Source organism: Thalassophryne amazonica, chromosome 4 (assembly GCF_902500255.1).
Source record: "Thalassophryne amazonica chromosome 4, fThaAma1.1, whole genome shotgun sequence".
In the NCBI taxonomy this organism is placed as follows: Eukaryota; Metazoa; Chordata; class Actinopteri; order Batrachoidiformes; family Batrachoididae; genus Thalassophryne; species Thalassophryne amazonica.
Genome location: NC_047106.1, coordinates 52,173,571 through 52,194,156, shown reverse-complemented (window position 1 = coordinate 52,194,156; position 20,586 = coordinate 52,173,571).

Below are 20,586 nucleotides of genomic sequence, written 5' to 3'. Positions count from 1 at the left end.
ATATTCTTAACATTTTAGTCCTGTCTCAGCTCAGACAGTGCCATGTGGTAGAGGTGCAATGTATTTTCATTGCGAGAAGCCCTGCTTGCATCAACTCTATTCTCAGCCAGGAGATTAACATTTGAAGACCTAATCCTTCTGAAGGTTCCATTTCCATACCACTGCACAATGACAGTATCATTGGTTGACCTGAGCAGTGTGCTTTTTCTGTAGTGAGCATCATTCCTGGTGACAGATATATCTGTTTGAGAAATAGATCTAAACTCTCATGACGTACACCATGTTTTCAAAAATACCTCTACAGCACCACGGTGAAGGTCTTTGTAAAAAAAAAATAATAATAATCGCAAAAAATACAGAAGATGCAGAAATCTAAATATAATCTCAATAATTGGCATATATTTGGCAATAGAAAGATATGTTTTTCATTGAGCTAGGATGAAAATATTTTGAGATTTTTTTTTTTTTTACACGGCAGTATTTTTTCATGCATTCAACTTCTGATATGGATGGCTGTCTACTTTGTGACATAAGCACGCTGTATTTACCAATAGATAAAAATTTATTATTTTGTGTATTAACATATTATGTTCATAATGTTTGTGTGAAATATCAAAATTTTCCATGAATAATTTGGAGTACACAAGTATTAGAAGTTCCGCTTTTGGCTCCAATGTCTAAATTTTGTTGTGATTTTCAACTTTGCTTGTTTGTCATTTGGCAATGATTATCTTAGACAAATTGTAATGGAATACCTAAAAACTGGAGTTTTGAAATTTCCAATATGTTCAATGCAAACCTTTTGGGTGCCTATATAAATAGAAAATGTATAACAAGGCAAAATAGGTGGCACTGTCTGAAATTTTCAACTAAAAAACCCCCAGCAATTTCATGTGATTTTCACCATATATCAGTACCTTTTTTAACCTCTTAAACCCTAGAGTCCCCAAATTTGGGGACTTGCCCTGTTTTAGAACATTTGAACACTCATAACTAACCACTGCTGACACCAACATACACTTATTATACATCAAAATATCAAGCAACGTCTCCTCTACAAAAGTATCCACTTCAATCACATATCAACTCATTCACTCCTACCAAGTATTATTTACCTTCAATTTTTTTTGCATCCACAACATCTCCTAGGACTTGTCTTTTAGCTGATCCAAACTTTTGCATTTTTGACCTTGTACAAGCTGAGAAATATAATGTATAGGTATGTGATTTTGGTGAAATAGGCTCTAGGGCTTAAGGGGTTAATAACATATTTTCTTGACGACAGAAAGGTTATAGATCGAAAGCCAACTATTTTCTGCTAATAATGCCACAAAAATGAAACAGATATCTAAAAAATTGGTTTCCTGAGATTTTTTCACACCTATGTCAGTAAAATGTAACTCAATGCTTGAAGCTTGTCCTAGCACCTTTCAGGTTCTGGTCATGGAAGACATTCCATTCATGACATTAGTTGTCAGTTTGTGCAGCTCCTTTACCCAGACTGTATGCAAAGGTATACAAGACTGACTGATCTGGAAGTCTATCTAGATTTAATCTTGGGTAGAGAACAGTAATTGAATTGAATAGTAATCACGGGTTTATCACCTGATTCATGAGTTTATAAGCCTTACCCTTACCTATGTGTTTGATTTTTGCCCCCAAAAAAATGACCTTCTGCTGTGACTTCAACCGTTTGGCCCCAAACCTGAATTGTTAATGGGTTCATCCTTGGGTAGGACTTAACTAATGTACAAAATTTGGTTAAAATCCTTTTTAGTTTTTGAGATATTTAAAAAAAATGGTCATCCCTCTGATGAATGTCTACTTATTTCAAAATATCATTTTGAAGATGAATGCTTTATTCTTTGCTGTGCAAAGCTTGAGAAAAATGTTTTGTTATGGGGTTATGTATCAAAACAGCGACCGCCTCTGTGATGCTATCATATTTTCTAAGTGTGTGTGTGTGTGTGTGTGTGTGTGTGTGTGTGTGTGTGTGTGTGTGTGTGTGTGTGTGTGTGTGTGTGTGTGTGTGTGTGTGTGTGTCTTACTGCTGCAAATAAGTATTTGAAGACCAACCAATCAGCAAGAATTTTGGCTCGCACCGACCTGTTCATTTTTCTTTAAGAAGCCCTCTTATTCTGCACTCTTTACCTGTATTAATTACACCTGTTTGAACTTTTTACCTGTATCAAAGACACCTGTTCACACACTCAGTCAACACACTCCAACCTGTCCACCATATCCAAGACCAAAGAGCTGTCTAAGGACACCAGGGACAAAACTGTAGACCTGCACAAGGCTGGGATGGGCTACAGGACAACAGGCAAGCAGTTTGGTAGAAGACAACTGTTTATTAGAAAGTGGAAGAAACACAAGATGGCTGTCAATCTCCCTCGGTCTGGGATTCCATGCAAGATCTCACTTTGTGGGGTAAGGATGATTCTGAGAAAGCTCAGAACTACACAGCAGGACCTGGTCAATGACCCGAAGAGAGCTGGGACCACAGTCACAAAGATTACATTAGTAACACATGATGCTGTCATGGTTTAAAATCCTGCAGGGCAGCAAGGTCCCCCTGCTCAAGCCAACACATGTCCAGGCCCATTTGAAGTTCACCATTGACCATCTGGATGATCCAAAGGAGGCATGGGAGAAGGTCATGTGGTCAGATGAGACCAGAATAGAGCTTTTTGGAATCATCTCCACTTACCATGTTTAGAGGATGTGAACAACCCCAAGAAAACCATCCCAACCGTGAAGCATGGGGGTGGAAACATCATACTCTGGAGGTGCTCTTCTGCAAAGGGGACAGGACGACTACACCGTATTGAAGGGAGGATGGATGGGGTCATGTATTGCGAGATTTTGGCAAACAACCTCCTTCCCTCAGTAGGAGCATTGAAGATGGGTCATGGCTGGGTCTTCCAGCATGACAATGACCCCAAACACAGCCAGGGCAACTAAGGAGGGGCTCCGTAAGAATCATTTCAAGGTCCTGGAGTGGCCTGGCCAGTCTCCAGACCTGAACTCAATAGAAAATCTTTGGAGGGAGCTAAAACTCAAAACCTGAAAGATCTAGAGAAGATCTGTATGGAGGAGTGGACCAAAATCCCTGCTGCAGTGTGTGAAAACCTGGTGAAAAACTACAGGAAACGTTTGACCTCTGTAATTGCAAACAAAGGCTACTGTACCAAATATTAACATTGATTTTCACAGGCGTTCACATACGTATTTGCAGCAGTAACATACAAATAAATTATTAAAAAAATCATACATTGTGACTTCCGGATTTTTTTTTTTGTTTAGATTATGTCTCTCATACTGGACATGCACCTAAGATGAAAATTTCAGACCCTTCCATGATTTCTAATTACAAGTTACCTGTTGAAAAATGTAGTCAGTAACATAATCCAAGTACCATAATATTACAGTAATGTAATTTGATTACTTTCAATTACTTCTGGATTACTCCAATATCAAATATGCTAATACAGACAAAAGAAAGTAAATATAAATAGTCTTGACCACATAGTACAGTTTATTAAGCAAAACTAAAACTGTTTCTTTTACATGGCATGCTCTGTTTTACTTCACATTATGAATTAAGAGCACCCACAATATTGTTTTAAAGACACCCAGTGTTCACCTGCTAAATTTTCAACAAAAAATGCCAAACAAATGAAGGATAATGAAAACTCAGGCCGTGTGCGGATGAATTTGTAATTAAAAGTGGCTTGCAGAACAATATACAAAACAAACAAAAAAAATTCTGCTGCTTGTTCAGTAAACATAAAATTATCTTACTTTAGTCTTTCACATTGCATTCGCACCATGTTTAGTATCAGTCCACTTATTGAACTTTCAAAATAAGAACAAAAGCATAATGAAAACCATTAAGTAAATACTGTCAGTAAGGAGGCGTGGTCGCCATTTTAATTCCAGGCAAGTTAGTGATTTGCGTGCATAGAAGTTAAAGAAACAGGTGGAATATGGCGGAAAGCTGTGCATGTTGGCAAAACCACAAACGGAGGAACAAGGCAGACAATATTTCCTTCCATATGTAAGTGGTTTTGGTTATTCTTGTCACTTTGTCCGTGATATTTGGATGATAAACAGCTGTATGTCTCCTGTCGTACCTGTGTCGCCCGATGACACGGATCAGTAACTATTCACTTATGTCTAGTTGATATTTTTGTTGGGAAAGTGTAGTGACACGGACCCACAACAGGGGGCGTAAATGGACAATAGAAGGAGTTAAATTTGAACACTACTGTTGTGAATGCCACAACCAAACACAGCAGATTACAGAATGAATACAAGTCAATCAATAAAGGTGTCGTGTGGGCAGGCTCGACGATAGGAGAAGCCCGTCTGGAGACGAACCGGAACCACACGATTTCCACCGCCACCGAACCCGAGGGATACTGGAGCCGCCAAGTCCCGAAGTCCCCAGGTGGCCACCGTCTCAGCGTGTCGGATCTGGTACTGCTGACGGAGAACAAAGACAGTCAAGTGTGGGTGTGTGTACACCCCGTAACAATAATGGTGGGAATTCCACCTCCACCTCTGAAAATATGAACACAGTCTTTTACAGAACCTGAACAGTCACTTGTCTCACTGATCGTGAAGGGTGCGATCCGTCACCCTGTCGTTACCGACCAGCTCAGCTTCCCGCTGACACAAACGACTGAAACCTCCTGTACAAAGATCAGAAACACACAGTGCAGTACGGCACAGATTAAGGCTGAGAATATTACCTCTCGCAGAAGTCGATATCTCGGCGATGTGGTGGAGGTGTCATCCTGCTTTTATCCCAGGTGAGATGCAGATGATCGGTGACAGCTGTCATAGTTGATGAGAGACAGCTGTCACCTCGGCTGTTCCTGTAGGCGGCAGCGCCCTCTTGTGCCTGAAGCCCGCACTTCAGGCAGGGCGCCCTCTGGTGGTGGGCCAGCAGTACCTCCTCTTCTGGCGGCCCACACAACAGGACCCCCCCCTCAACGGGCGCCTCCTGGGTGGTGACGGTAGAAATCGGCCAGGAGGGCCGGGTCCAGGATGAAGCTCCTCTTCACCCAGGAGCGTTCTTCGGGTCCATACCCTTCCCACCAAATATTGAAAGCCCCGGCCCATTCGACGGACGTCCAAGAGCCGGCGTACTGTCCAAGCCGGCTCCCCGTCGATAATACGGGCAGGAGGCGGCGCCGGACCGGGTGCACAGAGGGGTGAGGTGTGATGTGGTTTTATCCTGGAGACGTGAAAGACTGGATGGATCCGCAGTGAGGCCGGGAGTTGGAGCCTCACTGCGGTGGGACTGAGGACCTTGAGAATGTGGAATGGCCCTATGTAACGGTCTTTCAACTTTGGGGAAGCCACTTGGAGAGGTATGTCCTTGGTTGATAGCCATACCTCCTGCCCGGGCTGGTATGCGGGGGCCGGGGACCGTCGACGGTCTGCATGGGCTTTTGCCCTCGTCCGGGCCCTCAACAAGGCCGAACGGGCGGTGCGCCACACCTGACGGCATCTCCGCAGGTGGGCCTGGACCGAGGGCACACCGACCTCTCCCTCCACCACAGGAAACAAAGGGGGTTGGTACCCAAGACACACCTCAAACGAGGAGAGGCCGGTGGCAGAGGACACTTGGCTGTTATGCGCATACTCGATCCAGGCCAGGTGTTCACTCCAAGCCGTCGGGTGTGCGGATGTTGTACAACGCAGGGCCTGCTCCAACTCTTGATTGGCCCGTTCGGCCTGTCCGTTAGTCTGAGGGTGATACCCAGACGAGAGGCTCACGGTGGCCCCAGTTCCCGGCAGAAAACTCCTCCACACCTGCGAGGAGAACTGGGGACCGCGATCCGAAACGATGTCTGTAGGTATCCCATGCACCCGGACGACATGGTGGACCAGGAGATCCGCCGTCTCCTGGGCCGATGGGAGCTTCGGGAGGGCCACGAAGTGGGCCGCCTTGGAGGACTGGTCCACTATCGTGAGAATGGTGGTGTGGCCCCGGGACGGCGGGAGGCCCGTGACGAAATCCAGACCGATGTGGGACCAGGGGCGATGAGGCACAGGAAGTGGCTGCAGGGGTCCCTGTGCCTTCTGGTGGTCCGCCTTGCCCCTGGCGCAGGTGGTGCAGGCCTGGATATAAGCCCGGACGTCAGCCTCCAGAGACGCCCACCAGAAGCGCTGCCGGACCACTGCCACGGTCCTACGCACCCATGGGTGGCAGGAGAGCTTGAACCCGTGACAGAAGTCCAGGACGGCAGCTCTGGCTTCTGGTGGGACGTACAGTCTGTTTCTCGGTCCTGTTCCAGGATCCGGGCTCCGTGCCAGGGCCTCCCGGACGGTCTTCTCCACATCCCAGGTTAGGGTAGCCACGATAGTGGACTCCGGTAAGATGGGTTCCGGTGGATCCGACAGCTCGGTCTTGACTTCTTGTTCGTGCACCCGGGACAGGGCATCTGACCTCTGGTTTTTGGTCCCGGGGCGGTAAGTGATCCGGAAGTCAAAACGGCCGAAAAACAGTGACCAGCGTGCCTCTCCCCAAAGCAGAGTAATCACATAAGCTATTTTACTAGCATCTGACGCGTACATGACGGGACGTTGTGCGAAGACGAGCGAACACTGCATGAGAAAGTCCGCGCACGTCTCCACACAATCTCCGTACGGCTCAGGAGGGCTTATGTATGCTTCAGGGGATGGTGGGAGGGGTTGTTGAACCACCACTGGAACACTCATACCCTGCACAGGATCGGCAGGAGGAGGAGCTGCAGCAGCGCCCTGAGCGCTCGCCGCCACCTGCGCGGAGAGAGCCTCCACCCTGCGGTTCAGGAGGATGTTTGCTCGGTCATTTGATCCACCGAGCCGTAAAGGCGGTGAGAATGTGCTGCAGCTCACCAATCACGCCTCCTGCAGACGCCTGCGCTCCCTGCTCTCCCATTGGTCGTTCAACAGCCGGGTGACGCCCCTCGGAGTCCATGACGCTGGCCGAGATATCCTGTTGGGAAAGTGTAGTGACACGGACCCACAACAGGGGGCGTAAATGAACGGACAATAGAAGGAGTTAAATTTGAACACTTTACTGTTGTGAATGCCACAACCAAACACAGCAGATTACAGAATGAATACAAGTCAATCAATAAAGGTGTCGTGTGGGCAGGCTCAACGATAGGAGACGCCCGTCTGGAGACGAACCGGAACCACACGATTTCCACCGCCACCGAACCCGAGGGATACTGGAGCCGCCAAGTCCCGAAGTCCCCAGGTGGCCACCGTCTCAGCGTGTCGGATCTGGTACTGCTGGCAGAGAACAAAGACAGTCAAGTGTGGGTGTGTGTACACCCTGTAACAATAATGGTGGGAATTCCACCTCCACCTCTGAAATATGAACACAGTCTTTTACAGAACCTGAACAGTCACTTGTCTCACTGATCGTGAAGGGTGCGATCCGTCACCCTGTCGTTACCGACCAGCTCAGCTTCCCGCTGACACAAACGACTGAAACCTCCTGTACAAAGATCAGAAACACACAGTGCAGTACGGCACAGATTAAGGCTGAGAATATTACCTCTCGCAGAAGTCGATATCTCGGCGATGTGGTGGAGGTGTCATCCTGCTTTTATCCCAGGTGAGATGCAGATGATCGGTGACAGCTGTCATAGTTGATGAGAGACAGCTGTCACCTCGGCTGTTCCTGTAGGCGGCAGCGCCCTCTTGTGCCTGAAGCCCGCACTTCAGGCAGGGCGCCCTCTGGTGGTGGGCCAGCAGTACCTCCTCTTCTGGCGGCCCACACAACAATTTTCCACTGCTAGACCAATGTCTAGTTAAAATACTTGTTGTTAGTGATTAAAATTGTTTGACAAGACGGGATTTTTTTTTTTTAATTTGCACCTTAAAATAATGAGATTATAATGACCCGCGCTGTGCCGCTCACTGTCACACCCACACATACGTAGCAATGTGTACACACACCACTGACTTTATGAATGAAACTCAGTCAATAAAGGATAATTGTGTAAAAATATAATAAAAATAATAATATTATATATATATATATATATATATATATATATATATATATATATATATATATAGTAATGGTTTTAGGAACCGCATTGCGTTGAACACAGCAGCTGCGTGTGTGTGTGTGTGTGTGTGTGTGTGTCAGAGTAAGTTTAATACTTTCCTGACATAATTTAATGTAATTTAATTTTACTGGCTTGATATCTAGGTCAAAATGGCATTTTAACACGTATTTTGCAAGCATTTTTCTGAGTGTGTTCAGTAGCGAATCTCCATTGAAAATGCATTAACATCCGGGTACTTCATCAATATTTTGCCCGGTTAGGAGACGTCATGTCCAGGGGCGTAGGTTTGCATATGGACCATAGGGACAAGTCACAACCAATATTTTGGGATGGCAAAATAGTCCCTACCAATATTTAGAATTTTTTTTATATAACAAAATCATTCACTATTTTTTTGCAAACTCGATACTATAATTTTAGTCGTCACGTTTTGTGTTTTCAACGTGCCAGAGTGACAGGGTTACCCATGTTGCAATTTCATTAGCTCACGTTCTTCTCACATGGATGTAAACAAAGCGCATCTCGTGGCAGGCAGTGCTTCATTTGTAAAGTGGGAGTTCCCGGAGCGCAGAGCATGGGTGGCTCCGGTGCAGTGTTGGCAGATGTACGATAATTATCGTATTTGTACGATAGTTTTGCCCTCTGTACGATGTACGATCAATAAATGTACGATCAATAAATGTACGATCAATAATGGGAAAAAATCCAATATGTACGATAATTTCAGTTGGTTGCCCAAACACGCATCTCTCTCTGACACCCAAGAATCATTTGCAGTGGTTGCACTCAGGCAGCATCAAATGCTGGCTTTGGGCAACCGGGACAGTCATTTGAAAGCCCGCCCCCTCTCCATACAAAAGTAATGAGTTCCCATCCAATCTCTGCCGGACAGGAAGATTCCCCAACCAACATCTTTTTTTTTTTTCGAAACTTTATTTCAACAAATGCAATAACAAACGAACAAAACACAAGAGCAAAGAGATATACAAGAAGAATAAAAAAAAAGTTAAAGTTCCTTATGGAGGTGTCAACATTTTTTTCTGTGTTCAACAAAATCTGCACAAGTGGCCATGGCATCGGATGACGACAGCGACCTCGAGGTTGAATTTGAGTCTTTCTAGTCTGGTAATTAACACGTTTGTGTCCCTTCACAGAAAAAAAATCTTTCTAGTCTGGTAGTGCATTTGCTTGTGCATTTGCGTTCTTTTTGTGCCATAGTTTCCCCATTACTATAATTACTGTTTAAAAATGTGACATAAAATTCTTTGTAAATAAAAAAAAACCCGCTAAAATAGCTACGTTGTATGCGTTTTGTTTGTGTACAATAATTTCTCCCAAAATACGATAATTTTGAGGTTTTGGTACGATAGTTTCATACACTCAACAAAAATATAAACGCAACACTTTTGGTTTTGCTCCCATTTTGTATGAGATGAACTCAAAGATCTAAAACTTTTTCCACATACACAATATCACCATTTCCCTCAAATATTGTTCACAAACCAGTCTAAATCTGTGATAGTGAGCACTTCTCCTTTGCTGAGATAATCCATCCCACCTCACAGGTGTGCCATACCAAGATGTTGATTAGACACCATGATTAGTGCACAGGTGTGCCTTAGACTGTCCACAATAAAAGGCCACTCTGAAAGGTGCAGTTTTGTTTTATTGGGGTGGGGATACCAGTCAGTATCTGGTGTGACCACCATTTGCCTCATGCAGTGCAACACATCTCCTTCGCATAGAGTTGATCAGGTTGTCAATTGTGGCCTGTGGCACAACAATGGGCCTCAGGATCTCGTCACGGTATCTCTGTGCATTTAAAATGCCATCAATAAAATGCACCTGTGTTCTTTGTCCATAACAGACGCCTGCCCATACCATAACCCCACCGCCACCATGGGCCACTCGATCCACAACATTGACATCAGAAAACCGCTCACCCACACGACACCACACACACTGTCTGCCATCTGCCCTGGACAGTGTGAACTGGGATTCATCTGTGAAGAGAACACCTCTCCAACGTGCCAAACGCCAGCGAATGTGAGCATTTGCCCACTCAAGTCAGTTACGACGACGAACTGGAGTCAGGTCGAGACCCCGATGAGGACGACAAGCATGCAGATGAGCTTCCCTGAGACGGTTTCTGACAGTTTGTGCAGAAATTCTTTGGTTATGCAAACCGATTGTTTCAGCAGCTGTCCGAGTGGCTGGTCTAAGACGATCTTGGAGATGAAAATGCTGGATGTGGAGGTCCTGGGCTGGTGTGGTTACACGTGGTCTGCGGTTGTGAGGCTGGTTGGATGTACTGCCAAATTCTCTGAAACACCTTTGGAGACGGCTTATGGTAGAGAAATGAACATTCAATACACGAGCAACAGCTCTGGGTTGACATTCCTGCTGTCAGCATGCCAATTGCACGCTCCTCAAATCTGCGACATCTGTGGCATGTGCTGTGTGATTAAAACTGCACCTTTCAGAGTGGCCTTTTATTGTGGGCAGTCTAAGGCACACCTGTGCATTAATCATGGTGTCTAATCAGCATCTTGGTATGGCACACCTGTGAGGTGGGATGGATTATCTCAGCAAAGGAGAAATGCTCGCTATCACAGACTTAGACTGGTTTGTGAACAATATTTGAAGGAAATGGTGATATTGTGTATGTGGAAAAAGTTTTAGATCTTTGAGTTCATCTCATACAAAATGGGAGCAAAACCAAAAGTGTTGCGTTTATATTTTTGTGAGTGTATTTCATATCTGGCAACACTGCTCCGGTGCAGAAAAACAAGAAGGGCGGGGGCTTGCGAACAATGCTGTGCGCCACACTTAAAATAAACTGCACACCCACACAAACACGCACGCACACCTTCACAAATGACACTAACACCCTGCCTTTTCCTCAAAAATTACTACATTTATGTTTGCTGTCTGTCTCTGTACTTTTCTGTCACTTTTGCGCTCTTTTTCATACTTTTCCCTCATTTCAAAAGTCACCGAACGCACTTTACCGTAATATATGCAACATATAGCATACTGTTGGAAAGCACGGGTTCTTGGCTTGCTGTCAGTGTTGAAATTTTTCAGCGTGAGGGCTTACATGAGAACTTACGGTAATGAGAATCAGCGGCGCACTAGTGTGAAACTTCCATGTTTTTCCTCTGCGTTATGACATCACAGGCTTACGTTTACCGTAATACACCATATATATCATTGTAAAGCCCTTTTTTTTGTTGGCAAATTAGGTTGCCAGATACTTACAACTGCATTATTGATGAAGAGAATAGATTATACATCTTGGTTGCAAAAACTTTTTTTTTTTTTGTTAGCTCCACAAGTATTTTTTTTTGTTGTCTTGTTCTCTCAGGTGTAGGCCTATAGAATAGATTCGTGATTTTGGGTGCAATTTTGTTATTTAAGCTATTTGTTTGTCTGCCTACACACTTAATAATGTAAATAAAGTGTTAAATTATTCAGCATTATGTCGTCATATGTTATGTATTATGCTGTACTTGTGCGTCTAATGGTATGAGTGGGTTAGGGGGTGGTGGTGGTGGGCAGGGGGGCGGGGGGGTGGTATTGTCCCTACCAAACCTGAGACCAAACCTACGCCCTTGGTCATGTCGCTGTCCATGAAGGGATGTTTTCATTTCAAAGAAAAAAAAATATATACAGATAATATCATAAAATGTGTTAAAATTGTAATCCTGTGAACTAATCCCCATTTTTACTAAATATACCTGTAATCTGAATGTCTTTTTTTCTGTAACTGTAGCGGAATACAGTTACCTTTTTTTTGTATCCTAATTACGTAACGCCGTTACATGTATTCCGTTACTCCCCAAGCCTGTGTGTATATATACAGTGTATGGACAGTGGTGGGCACAGTTCCACTAATTACCAAAGCTAAATTTTTTGTTACAGGATTAGCTTTTCAGCTAACTTAAAAATTTTGGGTCAAAATCCATAGATCACTGCCATCTACTGGATGGGAGTGTAAATCCAACTGTCTCACGATCACTATTTGTTGCACTGATTCACACTTAATAGAATTTTCAGTTTTGCAAATGCCTTTTTTTTTTTTTTTACAAATCAAAAAAATGACAATTACAAATGTACATTTATTTGTACAACCCCAATTCCAATGAAGTTGGGACATTGTGTAAAATGTAAATAAAAACGAATACAATGATTTGCAAATCCTCTTCAACCTATATTCAATTGAATACACCACAGAGACAAGATATTTAATGTTCAAACTGATAAACTTTGTTTTTATGCAAATATTTACTCATTTTGAAATGGATGCCTGCAGCACGTTTCAAAAAGCTGGGACAGTGGTATGTTTGCCACTGTGTTACATCACCTTTCCTTCTAACAACACTCAATAAGCGTTTGGGAACTGGGGACACTAAATGTTGAAGCTTTGGAGGTGGAATTTTTTCCCATTCTTGCTTGATGTACAGCTTCAGTTGTTCAGCAGTTTGGGGTCTCCGTTGTCATATTTTGCGCTTCATAATGTGCCACACATTTTCGCCCTGTCTTTGCTTGTGAATGGCTGAGCCTTTTGGGGATGCTCCTTTTATACCCAATCTTGACACTCAGCTGTTTCCAATTAACCTGTTCACCTGTGGAATGTTCCAAACAGGTGTTCTTTGAGCATTAATCAACTTTCCCAGTCTTTTGTTGCCCCTGTCCCAGCTTTTTTGAAATGTGTTGCTGGTATCCATTTCAAAATGAGCAAATATTTGCAAAAAACAAAAAAAAAGTCTATCAGTTTGAAAATTAAATATCTTGTCTTTGTGGTGTATTCAATTAAATATAGGTTGAACAGGATTTGCAAATAATTGTATTCTGTTTTTATTTACATTTTACACAACCTCCCATCTTCATTGGCATTGGGGTTGTAAAAACCAACACACACGTTACAGTAACTAACTTGTGTGTTAGTTTTTTACAAATAAACCAACCAACCAGTGATGAGGAGGCTCATTTTCGCATAATGCCTTTTGGCATCTGAGTTTTAATGCTCAAACCATCAGAATTAGCGCATTACTTTAAAACTAAAAGATATTTGTGATATTTTCATTTTGTAAAAATGACAGAGTTGATGTTATTATCAATAATCTGTCTGGAATTACTTTGGTTTTTAAATGATATCACAAGTCAAAAGTAATGGGTCAGAATCCATAGAACACTGCCATCTATTTGTTGTCCGGAATTAGTTTTGTTTATAAATCTAAACCATAAGTGAAAACTTGTTTTGTGTTTGATGTGTTCTGCCACACATCTGGGGCAATGTATGTTGAATGTAAGTTACTCTTCCTTGCAGCAGTGGGCAGGGTGCACAAAGACAGAAACGCTGACTTGTTTGTGTTGGGTTTGTGCTCGCCTCTGATTCTACTCGGAAGCTTCAGCGGTGCTTAAACTTAAAACTGGCTTGTTATTAGCTGACAGTGTACTGGAGTCAATATTAAAAGTTAGCTGTAGTTAGCTGTAGCTTCCACTAAATTGTTTATCTGTTTAGTTTATTACAGAGATTAGAGCATGCCATAGGTATTAAAGGCACTGCGCTGCGGTGGTTTGAATCATATTTGTCTAATAGATTACAATTTGTTCATGTAAATGGGGAATCTTCTTCACAGACTAAAGTTAATTATGGAGTTCCACAAGGTTCTGTGCTAGGACCAATTTTATTCACTTTATATATGCTTCCCTTAGGCAGTATTATTAGACGGTATTGCTTAAATTTTCATTGTTACGCAGATGATACCCAGCTTTATCTATCCATGAAGCCAGAGGACACACACCAATTAGCTAAACTGCAGGGTTGTCTTACAGACATAAAGACATGGATGACCTCTAATTTCCTGCTTTTAAACTCAGATAAAACTGAAGTTATTGTACTTGGCCCCACAAATCTTAGAAACATGGTGTCTAACCAGATCCTTACTCTGGATGGCATTACCCTGACCTCTAGTAATACTGTGAGAAATCTTGGAAATATGTAGGACTGCTTTTTTGCATTTACGCAATATCTCTAAAATCAGAAAGGTCTTGTCTCAGAGTGATGCTGAAAAACTAATTCATGCATTTATTTCCTCTAGGCTGGACTATTGTAATTCATTATTATCAGGTTGTCCTAAAAGTTCCCTAAAAAGCCTTCAGTTAATTTAAAATGCTGCAGCTAGAGTACTGACGGGGACTAGAAGGAGAGCATATCTCACCCATATTGGCCTCTCTTCATTGGCTTCCTGTTAATTCTAGAATAGAATTTAAAATTCTTCTTCTTACTTATAAGGTTTTGAATAATCAGGTCCCATCTTATCTTAGGGACCTCGTAGTACCATATCACCCCAATAGAGCGCTTCGCTCTCAGACTGCAGGCTTACTTGTAGTTCCTAGGGTTTGTAAGAGTAGAATGGGAGGCAGAGCCTTCAGCTTTCAGGCTCCTCTCCTGTGGAACCAGCTCCCAATTCAGATCAGGGAGACAGACACCCTCTCTACTTTTAAGATTAGGCTTAAAACTTTCCTTTTTGCTAAAGCTTATAGTTAGGGCTGGATCAGGTGACCCTGAACCATCCCTTAGTTATGCTGCTATAGACGTAGACTGCTGGGGGGTTCCCATGATGCACTGTTTCTTTCTCTTTTTGCTCTGTATGCACCACTCTGCATTTAATCATTAGTGATCGATCTCTGCTCCCCTCCACAGCATGTCTTTTTCCTGGTTCTCTCCCTCAGCCCCAACCAGTCCCAGCAGAAGACTGCCCCTCCCTGAGCCTGGTTCTGCTGGAGGTTTCTTCCTGTTAAAAGGGAGTTTTTCCTTCCCACTGTAGCCAAGTGCTTGCTCACAGGGGGTCGTTTTGACCGTTGGGGTTTTACATAATTATTGTATGGCCTTGCCTTACAATATAAAGCGCCTTGGGGCAACTGTTTGTTGTGATTTGGCGCTATATAAAAAAATTGATTGATTGATTAGCGTTACAAAACCTAACTTTTCAGTTAGCGGATTAGCGGTTATCGAAGCTAAATTTTTGGTTAGCTGTGCCCACCACTGTATATATACACACACACACACACACACACACATACACATGTATAGCTTGCCAAAAATCAGTTACAATTATCCCCTCAAATGGGGGTCCTGGCTCACAGACTAGTAGCTCCAGCCTCATCTGTTGTGATTGGATGAATGGCTAACATTGGAGGACAGGTGAATCAGGGTCCAACATGTCAACACATTCATGGATGTGCTGTCCTTTAAAATGTACTGTCGCTACACAAGACTTTCAGAACACTACAAACTCATGTTTACATGTTGAAGCACCACCCTGTTCAGTCTATGAGCACTACGCTAAACGTGGACCAAACTGTTTCTTTCAAGGTTTGTTTTACCTTGACAATCAGAGTAGCATCTTACAAACATTTCTCTATTCCTAAGAACTTGTTTTGTTCTTGTGCTGTGATCTAGAAACATTTGTTGCTCTGTGCTGGATGTAAGAGCACGTGTTTTAAAGCCACGGCCGCCACTTCAGTGTTTGCTTCATGACCTTTTAAAAGTGACACATGTTGCTGTTATTTTGCAGTTCAGAAGCAAATCATTGCTTTTGCTTTTAAGAGAGAAGTCAAAACTATTCAGATTCCTCTCAAACAACAACCATGAACAGTGTAAAATTATATTTTTCTATAAAATGTTTGTGCTTTAAAAAAAAAAAAAGAAATTCATGTGAAGCACATTGATTTGTTACCGAAATAAAGTTTATTATACAATGGCTGAGTGGATCTTTGTCATTTGATTGGTGGCTTGTATGTCACGTGACATGGATTATTTGTTCCATTTGTGTTGGGTTGCATTTAGTGTGCAAATTTGGTTCCATTGACCGTGCAAATGACTTCTATACGTTTTGTACCACCGCCCACGCACACACTAGTGGGGGCAGCATTTATGCTGCGTTTACACATAGGCAGGACGCGTTATGTCATATTTGCATCATTCTTCACGTTCCTGACATTCTTAACATCACTTAATGCATCTGAATAGGTTTCTTGATAGTGTGTGTTCGTGCGTAAGATTCGGGATTTTCGTGGAGGAAGTTTTTGGCTGTCCTCTCCGCACCACTCCATGGCACAGAGCCCAACTAAGCATGCAATCACAAAGTTCTTCTGTTGTGGATTTTGAGAAGCAAACTGGAGCGATCCGAATTGCTCAGCAGCTGATGGATGAATATGGGGGTGTGTGGAGACAATTTGCCTCATTCACAATGTGATAGAACTTAATGCGCTGTTACGCACAGTAGCGCAGAACATTATTCTTGACCGTGCGTAATGGTTCCTGACAATTCGCCAGCAACACGTGACAATCATAACGCGTGGTAACAGGTTGCAGCAGTTCCTGAGGACACCTGATGCCTTTCCCTCAAATCATCACATTCATGATCGGCGGCCAAGAATGTATACTTCATGGCATTCGTGACTTGTCCTTGTTATGTGTAAACGCAGCATAGCTAAAGCTGTGCAGAATGTGGCTTGGCATTGTCTTGCTGAAATAAGCAGGGACGTCTCTGAAAAAGACGTTGCTTGGATGGCAGCATGTGTTGCTCCAAAACCTGGATGTACCTTTCAGCATTGATGGTGCCATCACAGATGTGTAAGTTGCCCCTGCCATTGGCACTAACACACCCCCATACCATCACAGATGCTGGCTTTTGAACTTTGCGCTGGTAACAAACTGGATGGTTGTTGTCCTCTTTTGTCCAGAGGACAAGATGTCCATAATTTCCAAAAACAATTTGAAATGTGGACTCACTTTTCAACTTTGCATCTGTCCAGTTCAAATGAGCTCGGGCCCAGAGAAGGCGGCGGCGTTTCTGGATGTTGCTATGTATGGCTTTCGCTTTGCATGGTAGAGTTTTAACTTGCACTTGTAGATGTAGCGACAAACTGTGTTAACTGACAATGGTTTTCTGAAGTGTTCTTGAGCCCACACAGTAAGATCCTTTACACAGTGATGTCGGTTTTTAATGCAGTGCCACCTGAGGGATCGAAGGTCATGGGCATTCAATGTTGGTTTTCGGCCTTGCCTCTTACATATAGTAAGTCCTCCAGATTCTCTAAATCTTCTGATTATATTATGGACTATAGATGATAGAATCCCTAAATTGCTTGCAATTGAACTTTGAGAAACATTGTTCTTATACTGTTGGACTATTTTTTTCACGCAGTTGTTCACAAAGTGGTGATCCTCGCCCCATCTTTGCTTGTGAACAGCTGAGCCTTTTGGGGATGCTCCTTTTATACCCAATCATGACACTCACCTGTTTCCAATTAGGTGTTCTTTGAGCATTCATCAACTTTCCAAGTCTTTTGTTACCCTGGCCCAACCTTTTTTGAAATGTGTTGTAGGTATGCATTTCAAAAAGAGCAAATATTTGCAAAAAAAAAAGTCCGTCAGTTTGAACATTAAATATCTTGTCTTTGTGGTGTATTCAATTGAATATAGGTTGAAGAGGATTTGTAAATCATTGTATTCTGTTTCGGGAGGAGCTCGGAGTCGAGCCGCCGCTCCTCCACGTCAAAAGGAGTCAGTTGAGGTGGCTCGGGCATCTTTTCCGGATGCCCCCTGGACGCCTCGCTGGAGAGGTGTTCCGGGCACGTCCCACTGAGAGGAGGCCCCGGGGAAGACCCAGGACACGCTGGACGGACTACATCTCTCAGCTGGCTTGGGAACGCCTTGGGGTTCCCCCGGAGGAGCTGGAGGAGGTGTGTGTGGATCGGGAGGTCTGGGCGGCTTTGCTTGAGCTGCTGCCCCCGCGAGTCGACTCCGGATAAAGCGGAAGAAAATGGATGGATGGATGGATGTATTCTGTTTTATTTACATTATATATATATATATACGGTTGATCTTCTCCTCGTTTTCCCGTTCTTCCTGGGTGGACTCAGATGTTGAGTTGACCTGAACTGCCTGTGTCTTCGTCTGGCTGCTCTGACTGGAAGTCGGCATGACGTCTGTTGTTGTTGTTGCTGTTTTTCCCATCTTTGCTTCTTTAGGCTGAAGCCTGGATTCTTGCTCTAGCTCACTGATGAAACACAACAACACACAACTTAAAATATCACATTATTTTCAGTGCAGTGTCTCCAAACAAAGATATTTCTTTGGGTAGATTTGCTTGACAGGCAGCTTTCACACAGGTCTGCTGTCCGAACACAACTTACAGCTACAGTGTTTTTAGCTGTTTGTGGTATTAATTCATTGGGGAGATCAACATTTTATCATGAGCTTTCTTAGATTTACGTTTCCAACCTGTAACCTGGGAATTCCAATTGTTTCCACTGAACGCAACATGAACAACAAGCAGTGTGTCCACGTTTCCTCCATGTGTTCAAAAGCTGAAGGAGAAACATCACTATATTTGCTATGGAATTCCCTCAAAATTAATACATTACCAGCAATAAAATAAGCTTTAAATGTGCGATCTTTCAGAAATAATGGTGATTTATAATAACTAGATTTCAACAAACTAAATTTGGTCTATTTTGAAAAAAATCAGATGTATGCAGGAAAACTTTACCTGACTCCCTGGCTGAGTCACTCAATCTTCCTGCAGCATCGACACCTTGTTCTTCAGTTCCTCATGTTCCTCCTTCAACCTCCTGATCTCCTCCTGGGCTGTGTTCTTCTCACTCAGCTTCTCATCTGCCTGCTTTGTCTCCTTTCTCTCTTCCCTCATTCTTTCAAGGAGATCTTTTCTTTCTAGGCTCTCCTGTTGTGCTCTCTTCAGGTCCTCCTTCAGCTTGTCTGTCTCCTCTCTCGGGCGGGTTAGTGACTGCTGAGAAAACAAATGCAAGGTTTTTTTTTGTTGTTTTTTTTAATTATTTCATTCATTTAAAAGAAAAACAGAAAAGCAAAAAACAAAAGCACCACAATACCAGAATGAAAAGGAGCAGAAAGAAGAACAAGTCTTATGATTTCTGCCCCTTTTAACAATACAATCTTTCAATATACAGCATCATAGTCAACATTATTTAACAGATTGCATTTCTTTAACTTGTCACATACCACTGACCCATTTCATAATTATGACCATTAATTAATAGATTACATCACTGACAGGTTACATTTAAACTTAAGACACTCCAAACATTAACAGTTTACTTTTTTTTTTTTTTTTTTACTTTCTTGCAGCCCACTGACTTACTTCATAGTTACATACTTAATACATCTAATTTAATATGTTTTTTAAATAATTTAAGCGACCTTAATTCTTTAATTTCTTTATTAAGATTGTTCCATAATTTGACACCATTTACTGCAATACTCCTTTCCTTTACTTTGGTTCTAAATCTTGGTTTTTTAAAGACTTCTATTCCTTTCAATTTATAACTACTTACTCTTTTTTCAAACATATTTTGAATGTTTGTTGGTGAATGTTTTTTGAAATGGGTGAATGGATTAATTTTTGTCACAACAGAAACAGGGTTTCCCACCTCTGTTTTTCTGTTCACCTCACCTCTTTTTTGAGAGACTTCATTTTCTCTTGGTGGTCTCTGTGGAGTCGAACCCTCACAGCTTCCAGTTCTTGTTTGAACTCGGACGTGATGTGTTCACTGTGCTGCTTCCTCTGGGACTGGTACCAATCACACTCTGCAGCTTGTTCTTTTTCAAGAGCAACCTGCAGCTCCTCCCTGAGTACGGGAACCACACGCCAGCATTGTTTGATGCATGATGGGTAATTAACCACAAACTCAACAGCGTAAACTTGGTCTGTTTTTAAGTCGATTTTTCAGATTAAAAGTTATAAAACAAAATGTTCAAGGACACAGAAGTGTGTGTGTGTGTGTGTGTGTGTGTGTGAGTGAGAGAGACCTCATCTTGTGCTGTGCAGCCTCCTTAACAACCTTGATCATTCTGTCCCCCTCCTCCTTCAGCCTGTTCTCCTCCGCTGTGCTTTCAGATTGGAGTCTCTCCTGCAGAGCCCTGAGGATGTGTGCACACACATAAACACTCATATTAAGAAGCTCCTCTCTGTTTCAAGTGAAATATGTGTCCCCTTGTCCAGCTGTATTTCAGTTTCAATTTATTTTCATTTATATAGCGCCAAGTCACAACAGAGTTGCCTCAAGGTGCTTCACACAAGTAAGGTCTAAACTTAGCTCTAAGCTCTCACACCTGGTCATGACCCCACGCTCCGCCGCATGAGCAGGGTGTCGTAACCACTCCTCTGTTTGTGTAAACAAAATAATAAATTGGCTGGATGGATTTTCTCCAAACTTGTTGGGAATGACCTGGGTTGTGTCGACAGACTGATCAAAGGTCAAAGTCAAGGTCATGCAAAACAGCCCAAAAAACATATTTACCATAATATCTCCACGACCCAAGTGGCTCAAGATTTGATCAAAAAAATACGAGGTCTATTAGAAAACTATCCTACCTTTTTATTTTTTTAAAAAACTAGATGGATTTGAATGACGTGCGATTACACCAATCATGCTTGAACCCTCGTTT